This window comes from Gossypium arboreum, chromosome 7, assembly GCF_025698485.1.
Source record: "Gossypium arboreum isolate Shixiya-1 chromosome 7, ASM2569848v2, whole genome shotgun sequence".
NCBI classification, from domain to species: Eukaryota; Viridiplantae; Streptophyta; class Magnoliopsida; order Malvales; family Malvaceae; genus Gossypium; species Gossypium arboreum.
In genome coordinates this window covers 7993459-8006213 of record NC_069076.1, presented here as the reverse complement: position 1 = coordinate 8006213, position 12755 = coordinate 7993459, and the positions used below count along the sequence as shown (strand labels likewise).

At 35.3% G+C, this 12755-nt stretch overlaps 1 non-coding gene across 1 annotated transcript; it reads right to left on the bottom strand.

Moving 5' to 3' along the window:
* Positions 1-3413: 3413 nt before the first annotated feature.
* Positions 3414-3520, bottom strand: LOC128296012 (small nucleolar RNA R71). Its single transcript, XR_008286560.1, has one exon. It is a non-coding gene; the product is annotated as a small nucleolar RNA R71 (small nucleolar RNA).
* Between the last annotated feature and the right edge of the window lie 9235 nt (positions 3521-12755).

Genomic DNA, 12755 nt, shown 5'->3' with positions numbered 1-12755 from the left:
TCGATTCTATTCAGATTTCATCTCATTCGACTCGATTCGAGAAAATTTCAAATCAAATTAGGATGATAAAATATGATTCGTCAACTCGATTAACTCGAATTTTTTTCATTTGATTCAATCGAACGCTCACCCCTAGACATCGTTTTCCATCAGAAAGCCCTTCCTTCTTCTCATTCTTGGACAAAATAGAATTAAAATCATCAATCGCCAACCAATGAGTATTGGTCATTGGAATAGTTTCCTTTAAGGCTTCCCACAAACAACTCCTCTTTGTTTTATTAGGGCCTCCATAGATGAAAGCTATTAAAGCTTTTTGGGCATAGAGCCCCGTATGATATCTGTGTGAGAATGTATTGGGGATGATTTTAGAGAATTTCAAGGTTGACGGAGGATTTCCAACCAATCCATATTCCCCCTGAAAATCCTCTAGCATCCACTCGGTGAGAATGTTGTAATCCTAATTTTGCAATTACTTTGTCCGCTTTGTGACCACTGATTATAGGTTCTAATAAACTAATGATGTCCGGTTGATGTTCCCTATTATACTCTTTAAAAGTACGTGAAAATTTTTCACTTGTGTATCCTTGACAATTCCATGATAAAATTGAGATTCTAAAGGCCATTTGTATAAAAAGACAAAAGTAGCGATGAAGCTTTTTAAATAACAGCTTGTTTTCTGCCTTATCTCCTACTTTTCCAACTGTCCCTTTAGGGACTTCATTTACTAACCCTTGTTGGACTTGGTTTTGCAATAGTTCTACCATACTACTAATGGATTCAGATATTGTAATTTTTTATGGAGAAACCTTAAAAGGAGTACCTTTTTCTTTATTAAATTTAAGATTTCTTCCTTTTCGGGAGTTCCCTGTTTTCATAATGTTGCGTATGCTGGAGAAACAACCTGGTGTCTGCCTGCTTTATCTCTATGCTTCTGTAGTGGCCCTTCTTTTGTAACTTAAGTATTTTCTTTAAAAAGCACTACTGAGTGTTTAGCCGCATCAAGGATGCCTGTTGTTGAAAGCTTCACAATTTCTTGCAAAGGTTGCAAGCTTGCCTTATTATAGAGCTCCTCATTATTTCCTACAGAACTTTGGCTTAATTTTCCCAAAGGTTTCGACCTACACAGGAAGTCCGTTCCTTTGTTGTTGTCATCACCGCAAATTGGATCAGATTTTTCTTTGCTTAGAGTATTAAATGCTTCCTCTATTGGGCTTGGTCTGTCGCATTGAATCTGACCCTCATGAGAATCTGCAGCATTTTCTTTTGGATGCAATATGGATTTATTATTCGCATTATTATTATCTTGGTCGACCCTAGCAATTTCCATGTCAACTGTCATTGTTTGATGTTTGATAAACCGTAATTTATACATATTTTTATCCCATGATTAGCACATTTACAGATGATTTCTCCTTAGATTTGGTGAATTCGATGCTCCTAATCCTTTAATTTCATGTTCTATACTTAGGTGAGCACAGGAGAGTAAAAAGAGCGGAAAACGGGCCGAAAACGGAGAAAATAGACCCACATGGGAAAACAACGTGGCCTGGACTTCCTCACACGGGTGAGTAACACAACCGTGTTAATTTGGCAGGATCGAAGCACGACTCACACGGGTGGATCACACACCCATGCCCATTTAACATCTTTGACCACGGCCTTAAGTAATCGCACACGGGGGTGTCACACGGGCGTGTCCCTGCCAAACCCAAGTTTAGTCCAATTCAGAAAAAGCCAATTTTGAGGGCTCTTAGGCATTCCAAAGCCTATTTAAACACTTGAAGAGGCACTTAGGAAGGAGGACGCAGAGGAGGAAGCAAGGAATTACTCAAGGAAATCCGATTGATCCATCTCAAGAGCCGGATTCATCATCAAGACTGGAGATCTCCTTTCAAGTTCCTTCAGGAGTTTTGTGTTTTCTTATGCTTTGTTATCTTTATACTTTTTGAGATGTTTTCTTTCATAAGTATGAATTAAACCCCTAAATACCTAAGAGGAATGAAACCTAAGAAAGATCTTATTATTATTATCTGAATTGTATGATAAATATTTGACTTGTTCTTAATTATGTGTTCTTAATTCTTGTTTTGATATTCCAGGATATTGATTCAAGTTAAGCTCTTATTCAGAGGAGGAATAGACATTGTCTAAGAGTAAATTTTTCATAATTAAGCAGAGTTGATTGTGCGCCTAAAGATACGGTGACAAGATTTTTCCAGATTAAGGTGAAACCTAATAAAGGAATCCATAGATCGAGTTAATGCAATTCTAGGGTGTTAATTAGAAAGAGATTTCAATTATTTAACCTAAGGTTAGACGTTATTAGTCTCGAGAGAGATAATAATATAACTTAAGGATTTTTACGGGTCAAGTCAAATGAATAAATTGTCTGATTCAGAGTCAAATAACAAGTGAAGTCTAGGTGGATTTTTCCTTGGGTATTGTCTCAATCAATCGAATTTTCCTAAAAGTATTTTTCCCAAGTTTTCTTTCTGTGCATTCTTAGTTAGTAATTAGTTTAGATAATCAAACCTCTTAAATTTTAGGCTAGATAATAAAAAGGAAGTAAATACTGGTACTCGTAGTTCCTTTAGGTTCGACAATCCGGTCTTGCTGAACTATACTATTGTTCGATAGGTACACTTGCCTTAATCGTGATAATAAGTTAGTCTCAAGAACGTTTCATTTATAAACCTTTAAAACCTGTTACGAATATCACGCATCAAGTTTTTGGCGCCGTTGCCGGGGAACTAGGATATTAGGAAAACTCAATTTTTATTACTTTAGCCATTTACTTTATTCGCAATTTAAGTTTGTATTTTCTTTTCTATTCTAATTTTTCTCTTATTTCCTTCTGACAGGTTTTTCTAGTTTATTACCAGAAGAAACCCGTCAAGACCACTACTTTTTGACAGCGAGATTAATCGCACAGTTTGCAGAAACCAAAAAGAAATAAGACGAAGCTTACAATACACAAAGGAAAAGCAAGAGGATGATACTTCAACCATAACAGAGGAGATGACTGAAAACCAAGAAAATTCGCTACCTCCTGTGATTGCTGTAAAACAGAATCCTGCTCCGCACACTATGTATGATTATGCTGAACCTTCTTTAACAGGAACTGAATCGAGCATAGTTAGACCTGCTGTAGCCGTAAATACTTTTGAACTGAAACCTAACACAATTTAAATGATACAACAGTTTGTTCAGTTTGATGGTTTGTAGGACGAGGATCCCAACGCTCACTTGGCAAACTTTTTGGTGATGACGCCATTCACCTTCGGTTATTCCTTTTTTCATTGAGAAACAAAGCTAAATAGTGGTTGAACTCGTTGCCACGGGGGTCAATCACTACTTGGGAACAAATGACCGAAAATTTTTTATTAAAATATTTTTCACCGTCTAAAACAGCTAAATTACGTAATGATATCTCTTCCTTTGTGCAAATGGATTTAGAAACACTCTACGATGCATGAGAGAGATACAAGGACCTCTTGAGAAAATGCCCTCACCATGGGTTACCACTCTGGCTACAGGTTCAAACCTTTCATAATGGCCTAAATCCTTTGACTCGACAAATGGTTGACGCAGCTGCTGGCGGAACCATCAATAATAAGACACCTGAAAATGCCTATGAATTTATAGAGAAGATGCCACTGAATAACTATCAGTGGCAAGTCATGAGGACAAAGCCAACAAAAATAGCTGGCGTTTATAACGTCGAAACAGTCACCATGCTTTCTAATCAGGTAGAACTCTTGAATAAGAAAATTGATGGTTTCCTTAGTTCTTCACAGGTTCACCCAGTAATGCAATGAAAAGCAAGTGGAGGTGGATCAAGTAGTTCAGAATACTCACCTTATGTCCACAACATGGAGAACGAACAGTTAAATTATATAGGTAACAATCCTCGATCTCAAAACAATCCTTATAGCAATACTTACAATGCAGGTTGGAGAAACCACCCAAATTTTTTATGGGGAGGCCAAGGGAATCAGAGACCACCACCTCCAGGCTTCCAACAACCACCCTACCAACAAGAGAAAAAATCGAACCTTGAGGAGATGCTAACAAAATTCATTTCAGTGTCAGAAACTCATTTTCAAAATATCAAGACAACACTCAAAAATCAACAAGCATCAATCCAGAGGCTCGAAACTCAAATTGGACAGCTCGCCAAGTTGATTTCCTAACGACCACAAGGTAGCCTGCCAAGCAACACTGAATCTAACCCAAGGGAGCAACTCAACGTGATTACCATTCAAGATGAGGAAGGCCTAGTTGCAGAACCAAGGACAGAAACGGTGGTAAGCATAGGTAAGGATAAGGTAGGCCACAATGAGCCAAAGCCGGTGATTACAGAATATAAACCTCGTGTGCCATACCCCAATGCGACAAGGAAAGACCGCTTAGATGAACAATTTGGTAAATTCCTTAAACTTATAAAGAAACTATATATTAACTTACCGTTTATTGAAGCCCTTTCGCAGATACCAAACGCAGTCAAGTTTTTAAAGGAGCTTCTAGCAAATAAATGGAAGTTAGATGAAGCATCGCATGTGGAGCTGAACGCGGTCTACTCAGCCATTCTACAGAATAAGCTGCCCAACAAACTAAAAAATCCAAGGAGTTTTACAATTCCTTGTTGAATTAGTAGTTTAGATGTTAATAATGCGTTGGCTGATTTAGGGGCTAGTATCGATGTTATGCCTTACAAATTGTTTAAGCAACTAGGTCTAGGGAAACCCAAACAAACTAGGATGAGCATTCAATTAGCAGATAAAACTATCAGATTTCCTAGGGGTATTATTGAAGATGTACTCGTTAAAATCGAAAAATTTATATTCCTAGTTGATTTCGTTGTTCTAGACATAGAGGAGGATAGCAACGTCCCCTTAATTTTAGAAAGGCCCTTTTTAGCAACCGCCAGAACAATTATTGAAGTTGGCACAGGTGAACTCACACTTTGTGTGGGAGACGAAATAATCACCCTTCAAGCCCGTAATTCGAATAACACATCAAAAATCAAAGGTGGCTATATAAATCATTTGGCTAAAACTAACCATATAGTGCAACCTTCTTTGCAGAAAACAAGTTCGAAGAACATACATAAGCCAAGCAACAACAAAGAACCCATCCATGAAGAACGAAGGTTACAAATCGAGGAGCTAGATGAATGGAGGACACATAAACCGAGAGAACACAATAAACCAAAACCACGCCATGAGGAGCTTAATTCCTCCAAAAATCAATTTAAAGTTGGAGACAAAGTACTACTAGATGCAACAGATCCTCGAATCGCCACTTCTGAACCAAATAAAGAAACCCCTCTTACGGTAATTAGTATTTTTCCATACTGTACGGTCGAGGTAAATCACTCCAAATTTGGCACGTTCAAGGTAAATGGTACTCGTTTTAAACCTTATATTGATAAGATTGATAGCAGGGATAATGAGTGTAAACTCATCGATTCACCATGATCACACACCAGAAAAGTAAGTCGAGTTTAGACTATAAATAAACGTTTCTCAAGAGGCACCCCGAGCACTAACGGTGCTAACTTCTTTAAATTTTGGTCTTTAACATTTAATTTACTAACTGAGTCACGATTTAATTTACTAACTGAGTCACTGAACACAGGATTCTCAGAACCACATGGCTAGGCACACGTGCGTGCCATAGGCCATGCACATATCACGGGATGCAACACGGCCGTGCGATACGGTCGTGTAAAAACAGGACAAAAATTTCTTCCTCAACACGGGATGCGATAAGTTGCCACGACCGTGCGACATGGCCATGGGCGAAACTACCAAAATAACACGAGCGTGTGACACACCCGTGTTTTGAAACCGTGGGCAAACCTGTCAATTTAACACGGGCGTGTGCCTGCATACACGGGCGTGGAAGAAGCAAACGAAGATTGACACGATCGTGCAACATGGCCGAGTACACCAATGCGCCCAATTTCAAAAACCACGAAATGCACGGGCTGAAACGAAGGCACACGGGTGTGCCCCATGGCCGTGTGCCCCAATTTCTCTATAAACACCTATTATCTATCTTAGCCTTATCTTTATATTTTGAAATTACTTTTTATTTCCTGTTAATACTATTTTATCTTGAGTTTTTACAATTTTTATTTTCGGCTATTTCATTACGAGTAATTATGCTTCATTATATTTCCTAAAGAGTTTTTATTTTTAACACAGTCATAAAGAGCTCTAAAGCTCATCATCAAACAGGAACTAAAAACTCCAATGGCGCAGGACTTATGGACTAATGAACTTGTACCACCACCTGAGTATCCTCCTCTACCCTCATATTTGCTTTGGCCGATTATTCTCCATAACTCCAATTCAAGGAGTTCATTCATCATTCAGGAAGTTTCACTTCTCTTTCTATTTTATGATTATATATCTATCTTTTTCAATATATCTGTCTTTGTACATTGAGGGCAATGTACATCTTAAGTGTGGGGGGTCTTTTATATCACCATTAGAAATCCATGAATTCTATCTTCTTCTCACGTGAATCACTCATATCACTATTAGAATGGATTTTAATTAACTTATGATTTTTATTGATATGTCTTGAATTAAAACATAGGCATTTATGTATTAATTGTTTAAACTTTAAGACATTAGGAAATCAAGCATGATAAGTTGATTTTTGAAGAATTAAAAACTTTTAGGTTGTTTCCCTAAGTTTAGGTATTATCTTGAGTTGGAATTCACAAGTTTAAACATCAAAAAGCCATAATTTTTGTTAGATCTTGAGCCTTTGGAGCATCTATTATTTCTTACATGCTCACTTTTATTATGAGTGCGCCAGTATTGAATTGTTATTCTAGAACTTGCTTGATTATGCATGTCAAGACCACACCATTTGATTTGATATGTCAAAATGATAAAGGCACTTAGGTTTGACCCACTCACTCCACAAAAACCTACCTTCATAATTAACCTTTAGTGAACCCTTTTGATCCTAACAAGACATTAATTGATTTACCCTCAATATTAACTCATAAACCATTATTGTTGAAATCCCCTAATTTGATCCCTATTTTTGTCGAGATTTGATTTGAACTAATTGCTTAGCTATGTTTTGTTCTTCTATGTATTTGACTTGTTCTTAAAAAAAAAAAACAACAACAATACTTACATACATATTAGTAGTAATTCGCCATTTTTTGAGCTTCAGTGTTAATTCCATATTCTGAGAAAAAGCTTACTTGTATTCAACTGATGAGTAGTCATTTTTCTAGATAGGTAATTTTTCAATTCAATCTCGATTCTAACCTTTTCTTTTCGCTTGTGACCATACCCTCTAACCAAAGCCACGTTACAACCCTCTAAAGACTTTTTTGATTGAGGTATCATCTCAATATATAGTGGTGGAGATTTGATTTTTAAGTAAGCCTATGGTAATAACTTCTCATATTAACTAATGAGTGCTTTAATTGATGTCCTTAAACACCTTGAGTGATTTGAGTGAATCTTTAGTAAGCATGTTAAACTCTGTGATATTTTGATCAAGGTAATCACTTAGATGAGGGGAGACACCTATGTTCTCATGATAAAAATGCTCAACTTAGAATGTTTGAAACTTTGATGTACTTTTAATTGAATTTTCAATGTTTAAATACTCATGGATTATTTTGAGATATTATTGATAGGGATTATAAATTGAGAAGAATTTATTTTGATTGTGAGTTGAAGATTTTTTCTTGGGGACAAGCAAATGCTTAAGTGTGGGGGTATTTGATAAACCGTAATTTATACATATTTTTATCCCATGGTTAGCGCATTTACGGATGATTTCTCCTTAGATTTGGTGAATTCGATGCTCTTAATCCTTTAATTTCATGTTCTATACTTAGGTGAGCATAGGAGAGTAAAAAGAGTGAGAAACGGGCCGAAAACGGAGAAAATAGACCCACATGAGAAAACAACACGGCCTGGACTTCCTCACACGGGCGTTTCATACGGTCGTATCAATTTGGCAGGATCGAAGCACGACTTACACGGGTGGGCCCGTGCCCATTTAACAGCCTTGACCACGGTCTTAAGTAATCGCACACGGGCGTGTCCCTGCCGAACCCAAGTTTAGTCCAATTCGAAAAAGGCCAATTTTGAAGGCTCTTAGGCATTCTAAAGCCTATTTAAACACTTGATGAGGCACTTAAGAAGGGGGACACAGAGGAGGAAGCAATAAATTACTCAAGGAAAGCCGATTGATCCATCTCAAGAGCCTGATTCATCAGCAAGACTGGATATCTCCCTTCAAGTTCCTTCAGGAGTTTTGGGCTTTCTTATGTTTTGTTATCTTTATGCTTTTGAGATGTTTTCTTTCATAAGTATGAACTAAACCCCTAAATTCCTAAGGGGAATGAAACCTAAGACAGATCTTGTTATTATTATCTGAATTGTATGATAAATATTTGGCTTGTTCTTAATTATGTGTTCTTAATTCTTGTTTTGATAATCCAGGATATTGATTCAAGTTAAGCTCTTATTCAGAGAAGGAATAGACCCTGTCTAAGAGTAAATTTGTCATAATTAAACGGAGTTGATTCTGCGCCTAGAGATACGGTGACAAGATTTTGCCAGATTAGGGTGAAACCTAATAAGGGAATCCATAAATCAAGTTAATGCAATTCTAGGGTGTTAATTAAAAAGAGATTTCAATTATTCAACCTAGGGTTAAACGTTAGTCTCGAGAGAGATAATAATATAACTTACGGATTTCTACGGATCAAGTCAAATGAATAAATCGTTTGATTCAGAGTCAAATAACAAGTGAAGTCTAGGTGGATTTTTCCTTAGGTATTGTCTCAATCAATCAAATTTTCCCAAAAGTATTTTTCCCAAGTTTTCTTTCTGTGCATTCTTAGTTAGTAATTAGTTTAGACAACCAAACCTCTTAAATTTTAGGCTAGATAATAAAAAAGAAGTAAATACTAGTACTCGTAGTTCCTTTGGGTTCGACAATCATGTCTTGCTAAACTATACTACTGTTCGATAGGTACACTTGTCTTAATCGTGATAATAAGTTAGTCTCAAGAACGTTTCATTTATAAATCTTGAAAACCTGTTACGAATATCACGCATCAATGTTGACCCATGTTTTTTGATATTAGGCTTGCAATGTCTCTTTTATCCAGATCCAAAGGCCCTTACCTTAGTTTGGCTCTTCCCACTTTCACGCCAGTTTTACTATTGGACCAAGGAAGGTCTGTCATTTGTTGTACCAGATTCGGCCCATCTGTATGCTGTTGGGTCTAGGTAATATGTATAGGACCACCCTCCTCTCCTGAGCCTATCTTTGGAAGGTTGGATGTGGCCTATTCAAACTCGTCGCCATCTAGGTTTTCCAGAACCTGAAATATTGATTTTCCTTCTGCCTCTATTGCGGTTTCACCTGTGTCTTTCCGTCCTGCTCTCCCTGATTTCCTTATCTTCCTTTCGACAAGCATCCACGGGCAATATGCTCCTATATTGATGTTTTCTCCTGTGTTTTCCCTCAATGTATGTTTCTGATTTGTCTTGTCCCCTAAGGTCTCTTCGTCAATAACCTTCAATCCTATCTCTCTTTTGGGGCAAATTTCCTTAATATGCCCGTAGTGCCCACACTGGAAGCAAACTGTTGGGAGGGGTTCGTACTCGATCCGTTGGACTACTCCATTGATAAAGACTTGAGAAATCAATTCTTTATCTAAATTAATGAATATCGCCATTCTTGCAAACATACCTCTTACCCCATTATTAATATTGAAGTCTAATTTTGAGACTTTCCCGATTGTCTTTCCTATTTCCCGCAAAACTTGACGTTTGTAGATGTGCCCAAGCAATCTAGGGAGTCGGATCCAGGCCATAACTGTACTAGGGTACGTCTGAGCAGGGTCGAAATCCATAGTCCATGGTTGTACTGTTAAGTACTGTCCAAAGACAACCCAAGGTCCTTGCCACAAACGTATGCATTCCTTCTAAAACCTTTTTTTTTAGATAATTACATTTATTTTCTTTAAATTATGAGTTATTTTTTAAATTTCATATATGATTTATTTATTTATTATTTTCACATGTAATTATCTTATTGGGTTACTAAGTAATAAATTACATCTCATTAAAAATATTTCACATCATCCCCTTAATCTTTTTAACAGTTGTTTCATCAAATCTGTTAGAAAATTAGTTTGAAAAAAAAAATTGATGGTCAAAATTCTCTAAAAAATACAATTAAGATAATTTTGACAAAATATATAAACGTTAATAGCGAAATTTATTATTAAACCTATAAAAACCCAAAATTATAAATTAGACAATATATAAATTTGCCAATTAGCCTTGTATAAAACGTTTATAAAGCGATAAGTTATTTCCCCAAGAAAAGTCAACGTGAGATTTTTGGTAAAGTATTTGAACTCTTATTTCAATGATAAAAGGAAAAAAAAATAGTTCTTTTGCCAGACAAAATTGAAGAAGAAAATATGAAGCAAAAAGCAAGGTCATAAGCAAAAAAATGAGAGCACAGGAATCAAGAGAATAGAAAAGATGAAGCCAGTCCAGTCCAAAATATGTACAAAAAACAATGAAACAAAGAAAGGAGATTTAAGGTATGGTCCCCGCCACAAGTGTGGTGAGAGGTAAAACATTCCGTAAGGTTGGAGTCCCCAACACCGGTCGGATTTCTTGGTCTCAATCCATATCTCAAGGCAAATGCCTCTCCTTTTAATTTCATCAATTACCATACCAATGTGTTGTTCTCTATTTGTTGAGCATAAGTTAATGTGGTTAGGGTTTCATGCGGCACTGCTTTAATTGCACAATTGGCCGACAAGTGGCACTTCCCACCTTTATTTCATCCTTTTTATTCTCCCCTTTTTTTTCCCTATTAATTTTACTATAAATTAACACAAAGGATTCTTAACTAGGGAAGGACTCATGTCATGATATAACCAATATGCATGCCGATATTTGTAGATATTGGAATTGTTTTTTTTTTTTTTTATAAATTAAATAATATTCGAGTTTGAATTTTGTAATTATTATCCACAACGTATTCAAACGAAGCTTAATATTAATGATTTTATATCTATTATTTGAATCTTTTTATTTTTATAGATAAATATGAGATTAGATTTTAATATTCATTAGTTGAATCCACTTTTACGGATAATAAATTTAGATTCAAATAAGGATTTAATTTTTTAATATTACATTTAGATAAAAATACTCAAGTTTTTTTTATATAAAAATGGATTCATATTTAAAACATATTTGAGTATGTATCATAATCCATTTTGGCATAGATCAATATAGGACAAATTTGGATTAAGTTTGTACTTAGTCAAATTGGCTCAAACTATAATCATGGGGTTAGGTGAGATGGTAAGAGACTTTCGAGTGTTTGATCCTTACCTTAGGTATGGAGCAATTTTAAAATTTGTGGTCAACATCTACCCCTTATTGGACCTATAAAATACGAAAAATTAATTATTGAGCTTACTCTTGTAGATACTTTAGGATACCAAAATAAAGGCTCGAACTATTATCTATATATAGTTTTTTTTCAACTAATATAATCTATACTATATATTAAGCCCTTAATTGAGTTGGTGTCACGAATCACCTCAATTAAAGAATGACTAAAATACCATTCATTTACAAAGTAAATTATATAAATTTGAGGGTTTTTTTTATATATTTTTATATAAAAAGAACATATACATAATGATATTTGAACCTTATGGTTTTTAACATCTTTCTTTATCGTTTCAACTAAAATTTCAATTATCTTTTATATTAATTTTTAAAAATATATTTGCTACATAATGAAATTTAAACCCAAGATATTATGATTTTTTAACATCTTTCTTTACGATTTCAATCAAAGCTTTAATTATTTTTATATTAATTTTAAAATATATTAATTACATAATTATTTTTGTTCCGAGATCATGAGTGTACCAAAATCTAATTGTATTTATTTTAATGGTTTTCTAGTGTAAAGAAACTATATATTTAAAAGAAAAGGCCTAAAGATTAATCTAGTATATTTATGCCTTATTATCAATAAACATTTATAATTATTAAATAGTTTTTTTTTTTAACAATCAAACGAATTTATAATTAAAAAAATCCTTTTTCTCAGCAAAACTTTGAATTTATTGAATATTTAAGAGACATGAGGACGGTTGCTGATATAAACAGACTGCCTAGGCCAGTTAGAGCAAAATGGAGGTTGGATGATGAATAAAAATGTGTCATTGTTTAACTTCATTTTCCGAGCCTTTACAAAGTGAAAAGCCATAATTATAAGCCCAGCATGAGGTTAAAAAGGAAAAGCGCAAAGCTCCTAATTCATATCATCATAATCATGATTTGAACAAGTGTAGGGCATACCGCAAGAACCCACGCGAACCCACGCACTTTCGATGAAACAAAACTAGAAAGACCTGCCAATATTTTACAATATAGTGTCATTTAGGGTGGAGCCGACGGCGTTGCAGTGCTTTAAGCGAGACACTAGGTGGTCCTGCTAAGCTTTTGTAGGGTACATACAGGCATTTCCTTCGCCATATATAGCCTTAAACCAAACTCTTCATTAATTTATCAGATGCAAATATTTTTAACTGTATCACCCAAAAACTTGGTTCAAACCATGTTATCACTTTTTTAATACATGATGCTTAACAAAATTGAAGTTGAAGACAAGTTCCCCAGAGCTTGAAACATTTCAAGAGTGTCAAT